Source organism: Diabrotica virgifera, chromosome 3 (assembly GCF_917563875.1).
Source record: "Diabrotica virgifera virgifera chromosome 3, PGI_DIABVI_V3a".
NCBI classification, from domain to species: domain Eukaryota; kingdom Metazoa; phylum Arthropoda; class Insecta; order Coleoptera; family Chrysomelidae; genus Diabrotica; species Diabrotica virgifera.
In genome coordinates this window covers 891364-898456 of record NC_065445.1, presented here as the reverse complement: position 1 = coordinate 898456, position 7093 = coordinate 891364, and positions in this window count along the sequence as shown.

The window sequence follows — 7093 nt, the reverse complement described above, 5'->3', positions numbered from 1 at the left end:
CTCATTCTCAAACTTTCACATGCGTGCCTTAAACGTGTACTTTTAACACTTATATCATAAATAATATAACTCTTAAATCCGATATATTATTTACCTGTACAAATGTGCTGCGCAGTAATAAACGCAACCTGTATCAGCAGGCAGATGGCCGGTACGGTGTTCGGGGAAGCATAGGGAATAATAAAGAACCAGTTATCTTAAAATATTTGTTTTTCCGACGTTCTAGCTCTTGGACCATTTTATTAGAGTATTTTGTGGGAATATTTATAGAGCACGATGCGAGGCACGAGGGGAGTACTGCAAATCAAGTGAGGAAGAAATATGTCATTTTCTCATGTGTTGTACACTGTACTTTTTCTATGGATGCGGTTTTGTCGAGAGTTCAAACTTCGAAAATAAATAATTTAGGCACTTTTAGGTATATTGTATGTATAAATTTAGGTAGGTATTTAATATTCTTACAATTTATATACCTTATTTTTTAAATTCTAATTAGCAGTTATTTTAGTACAGTTTTGAAAGATAATTCCTGGTAAGTTTTGCTTTACACATTTATTTGACAACATTAATTGTGTTTGTATTGTACATGTTACCATGGAAACGGCGATCATATATGGAAAACCGTAGGAGAACCCGTGAGAAAAATATTTCTCACTGCAATGGCCGACTTTTCTCACTACATAAGAAATTGTTCGTTTTGAACGTATGTAAGTAGTGAGAGAAGTTGCACATTGTATACCATCCATAGAAAAATACATTTATTTTCTTAGCTAAGCGCTTTCGACAAAATTGTCATCATCGGAGCTAATGGTCGATGGTAAAAGTACCCCTATTTGAGATTATATGCTTCTTCTTCTTCTCCTATCGGAGGTTAACTATCATCACAGCTATCCGTACTTTATTGGCAGTTGCTCTGAAAAGATCTACCGAGCTGCGACTATACCACTCTCTTAGGTATCTTAGCCAGGAAATTCTTCTTTTAGGTATGGATCGTTTACCCTTAACATTATGAGCCTTAACATCTCATATTTCGCACCTCTGGTAATGTGGCCTAAATATTCCAGCTTTCTTGTTTTGATATTCTTTGTCTCCTCGCAATTCTTTTGTAGCTTTCTTAACACTTCTGCATTTGTTAGGTTATTTGCATGAGCATCTTAATAGTATCTAGTAGTTGTATTACCATTTTTTACTTAATCATGTCAATAAAACTGACCAGTCAGCTGTTTTTCCTCGACCAAGGAATATAACCATAATGCATACATGATTAAATAAAAATTTGTAATACAACCAGATACTATTAAGATGCTCATGCATATAACCTCAAGTACCCTTCCATTGCCATTAGCTCCCATGATGACAATTTTACCGAAAGCGTTTAGCTAAGGAATTAAATACATTTTACACACTGACTACCTACATACAGTCGGAAAAATGAAAGAATACCCATAACATTCTTCTTCTTCTTATAATAAGCCTATTGACCTGTTCCTTACCGATTTTGAGCTTGTATTCGTAGCTGTGATGTTGACTGCCAGCTATCTCGCCACTTTTTTAAAGGGCCTTCCTATTGGTCTCTTGCCTGTTGGCTTCGAATCCCTGGCCATACGGGCTATTCTCTCGCTGTTCATTCTCGTTACATGCTGATTCCACTCTCGTCGTCTCTGTCTTCCCCACCGTACTATATCTTGTATGTTACAGATATCTCTTATTCTGTCGTTCGGTATTCTGTCTCTCAGTGTTTTCCCAGTTATTAACCTCAACGTTCTCATTTCTGATGTTCTCAGTATCCTCTTGGTTTCTGCTGTGTCACATCTTGTTTCTATTGCGTACGTCATGATCGGTCTTACATATGATTTGTATATGCGTACTTCCCTTCCAGCCTCATATCTTTGTTTCTCCAGATGACATCCCTCAGACATCCTGACACGTAATTGGCTTTATTTGCTTGCTTTCGGACGCTTTCTTTAATATCTCCATAACTACATATTTCGATTCCCAGATCGCATACCCATAACCGATCGCATCAATCATTTATTTTGTATTTGCTATCTTTTTCTATAAATATCAAACGTTTGTTATTTATAGAAAAGACAGCAAATACAAAATAAGTGATTTATGTGATCGTTCATGGGTATTCTTTCATTTTTCCGATTGTACCTACTATATTTTTTCACTTTCTTGATTCATTCAAGTACAATGTACAAAATTAAAATTGTATATGTTTAAAGTGTATTTTTCTAAGTTAATTTTTTTTTTAAACTGAATCTGATATAACGTTCATGTGGCATAGGCCCAAAGCGTTTTCTGACCATTACACTTGTCTAGAATATATTCTGCTCTCGTATCCCGGTTTCTACAATGGCCGCCATGGCCATGATGACGCGCTTCGTGCCCCAGGGTTGATTGAGATAATTCCTTTGAGAAATAATTGTATTGAGTTGATGGTATATACGGGATATACGGGGCAATGAGATTCGTTATTATAAATCCTGTAAAGGATGAATGATGGTTTGGTTTTGATGATTGTAGAGCTGAACTAACAATTTCTATATCTACGGGGCACATCTTTTAACTGTGTTTATTTTATAACAAATATACTTACAATGTTTGATAGTGTCTGAGATTTAACTTAAATAAAGCAATTATAAAGCTATGGAATATACACTCAGGTGCAAAAAAAATCGATCCACTGAAAATTTGGTCAATTTTGATGTCTCGAATTTATTAAACCTGTTGTCCGATTTAAGTGATTTTTTTACCATGTTAGCCTTATTCATTAGCAATATCGCTGTAATAATATTCTTGCTAGACAGGTAAACTGTCATTGTATACCGGGTATACGAATTAAACGGTGTTTTTTCTTAAAGTTCGCATCACCCTGTGGACTATTCTAGCATTTATAAAATACTGAAATTAAAACCCATTATAGCCTCAGATTTTCTTAACATTATGTTTTTAGATCCATTCGTTTATGTTGGATAATAAAAAATTTTGGTACTTTAACAACTGGCCATGTTCGTCATTAGTACAGGGTGTGAAACACATACTAAATGGCCATTTTGTTTAAAACAATGCATCTACGTACCGCTTGCATAATGAAATCTATAAAAATGATCTAGTTATCTATCGTCTTTAAGCCTTTTGACGCTGCCGAAATGCACCCGACCTGACAGCGAACATTACCGAAAACAGTTTTCGCACAAAAAACAGGTTCTGCTACTTGTTACTTGAAAACATACCAACATTTGTACCTTTCAGTTAAAAATTGATTTTAAATTTTAACAAAAAATATTTATAGAGGTAATACAGGGTAGAGCGTAATAATTTATAGAATAGAATAGAAATAAATATGCTTTATTGTCGTTGAAAATTGTACGATTTTATAGACAAAGCTTACAAACAGTCAGTTTTGTAGAAACAAAACAATAACAAAATACAATTTAACTAAAAATTACATAAATTTCAATATAAATAAAAAAGTAATGAAGCAAAACAAAAACAATCTATTGCAAAATTTAAATAAATTGCAAATAATCAACCTTAGGAACTAATAAATTTAATATGTTAATGCTACATTATGATACCGAAATTTAGATAAAAATACTAAGTACTTGTACTCAAGGATTACTGTAATTTTTTAGTTAGTTATTAATATTCAATCAATAAAATACAAGTTATTAAAGTAGAGCAAAAACAAAAACAATATGTTGCAAAATTTATATAAATTGCAAATTGAACATAAAACAAAATAAAATACAAACATCTATCTATTTATCTATTGCCCTTCATTTGTCCAAAGTTGAACGTAGGCCTCCCCCTTATTTTTCCACTCTTCTTGGTTCAGTGCTAATCCTGTTCATCTGGTCCCTGCGCATCTTTTTAGGTCATCCGATCCGACCATCTCATCTGTTGTCTACCCTTTCCTCTTTATGGTCCCAAGGTCTCCAGTGGGTTATCGCTGCATTCCATCTTCCGTCCCTTTGTCTGCTGTTGTGTCCTGAAAATTTTGTTTTCACCCAATTTTGAAAAAATTTGAAAACTTAAAATTATCCACGTCTGTCTGTCCGTCTGTCTGTCTGTAAACACAACTCCTCCGTCATTATACCACGTAGAATGACAAATGAGGCGTCAGATGAAAGCTTATAATCCAAGGATGGTACTAAAAGTGATAAATTTGACCTAGGCTGTCTGTCCGTCCGACCACGAATATAGCTCCTCTGTCATTATACCAGGTAGAAAGACGAATGAAAGCTTATAATCCAAGAATGGTACTTAAGGTAAGTAATTTGACCTAGGACTTCTGGTTTTAGAAAAGCAACCAGAAGTACTGTTTTAAAGTCACCCGAATAGTATAAGCGATATATAATTCGACGTACTTTAGCAAGATGAGAAAAAATGTAAAATTTTGGTTTTAATATCATTGCCGGTTAAAAAGTTCTAACCAGAAGTTCCATTATAGTCAAAATAGTGCAAGTAACACATCAATCAAAGCGTATTGAAAAGTTAAGTTTGAGTCTTTAGTTCTGGTTTTGAAATCATTTCTAAACAATGATGACCCAAAGTTTAGTAAAAATGACTCAAAATTAGTAAAATCGTTTATCAATCGGCGCAAAGTTACACGAAGCGTTTAAATATCGACTTCCAGTTCTACTTTCGATTACCTACTTTGGGTGAAAACCTAGGATTTACGAAGTCCAATTACTTGTCCATTTAAGAGTAGCTGCATGTTTGTTTACGTCTTTCACTTTGGTTTTATTTACTTGCTTGTTATATATTTACTTCTCCTATTTATATGTTTATCTTTTCTTCTTCTTCATTTTCTCCCATTACCATAACTGTTTTATTTTTATAAATTGTCATTCCATATTTTTTAATATATCATTCCATATTTCTATATTTATTTGTTTCTCATTTTCGGCTAATATGACAAGGTCATCGACGAATGCTCCTTGTGAAATGTCTACTCTTCTTAATTTTCTATAAACCACATGCATTTGTTTCACGTTTACGTTACATTCTTTAATTATCTCATCCATGTAAATTATAAATAGTGTTGGGCTTAATCCTCCTCCTTGAATAGGTGTCATTTCACGAATTTCATTGGGGTGGCAAAAGCTACCGGGGGGTTTGGGGGGCCCAAATTTTGCACCAAAATTTTGTAAATTTTGATGCAAAATAGAAGAGTTTAACGAAATTTATACACTTTGTTTATAACTATACACACTGGCAGTCAGTGGCGGCTCGTATAACTTTAGGAAGGTAGTGCCAGAATCCGGGCAGCTGCCTAAATTTTTTGTGGCGGTTTTACGATATGGTCAAAAAGGATATAAAATATAAATAGAGTATCACGATAAGCTGAATTTAATTGGGTTTTTATATTTAACTTACCAAGCATTGAAAAGCTAAAAACGTTATTCATGTGCACTTTAGATTTTTCATGGGATTTCAATTTCTCCCATATATGTACAAGATCATCGGTGCCTTTGTTTGACCAAGTCTCGTCACCTCCAAACAAAACGCATACAAAACAGAAGAGTTTATTAGTTTGTTCGCAACCACACAACCAGCTATTTTTATCATAAATAATTTTATTAAACTTACGACAGCAAAGTTTTTGTCCATTTCCACTTTGTTTTTCAATTTTTAAATCGGGTAAAGGCCGACCGAGTTCTTTAATTTGTAGTTTTTTTTTTCTAACGAAAAACCACCAAAAGAGTTTTTTAATATACTAATTTGATTCATTGTCAATAAATAAATTAAACGTAGAAAATAATCAAAATATTATTTTTATACCTACGACACCCACGATCACAACGCACTAACTAATAATTACAAATTAAAAAATATAGTAGAGTATAAACACAAATATACAATACAGTAGTAGACAATAAACACAATAGCGTCAAGCGAACGCGTAAAGAAACTAGAAATATGTAGATCTAAAACATTGTATCTTAAGATCCACTAACTTCCTTTTCGAGATTTCGAGCCTGGCACGGAGACTCCAATTTAAACGTATGTTAAAAGTGCAATACCGCTCTCTCTCTGTCACTTACACAGGATGCTCATACAATCTTTCTCTTTTCTCACGAGCCACTATGCCGTTCGGCACTGGGATTTTTATGATTTTCATCCTTTATCCGGTCAGCTGTGGGTGGCCACAGTCGGTAGATTTGCATTGCGCTACACAGTTGCCAGATTTGATATAATTTATAAAAATAAAGAGAAATATTCACAAAAAAAATAAACAGGCATTAAAATGTTTTTAAGATAAAAAATATGTTTCTGCATAGTTAGCAAGGTAGTGCCATGGCTCTATGGCACTACCTCACGGGCCGCCACTGCTGGCAGTACACATCCTTGTGTTGCCACTGTTTCGGTACAATCGGGTATATATCACGTCAATATTGTCTAATGTTGATTCTTTTAAAAACACATTTTTTACGTTAATTTTTTGAATAGGTGGCTCCTTGTCTCAGGCCCTCGTTTGTAGTAAAGGGTTATGATGTTCTGTTTTTACTCATGACATAATTCACATTGTTGTAAATGTTCTTAATTACCCTTATCATTTTGTTACTAATACTTCTCTTCCCTAATATTTCCCATAATGTTTGCCTATGTACCAAAAGCTTTTTCAAGGCATATGTACGCCATATAGGTACATCTGTTTTTCTCATAATATGATTATTGTACAATCAGCTTAAAATATTTTAGTACATACATAATGTATAACTCAATAGATTCAAATTATTATGTAAGATACGTATTTGATAAATGAAATAACAGTACCTACTCATATAAAAGTTTTATATACGTGATATTTACTTAAGCACTCCGAAAGGCCGAAAAATAAAGACGTTTTTATTGCGTCTGGTAGTCCAGGCTGTATGCCCATTAGGTAAATCATTCCAATTCGATTTTTTTGTACAAACTTACTCAAAAATAGGTCCTTATAACAGGCGGTACCGTGGTCGATAAATCATTTAAACAATTTCTTTTAAACAAATTCAAAAAATCAATTTTTTCATTTCAAACAATTTTTTAGAATCCTTGGGCCATTCTGAGCAAAAATAGGTAAATATCTTGTCATTTT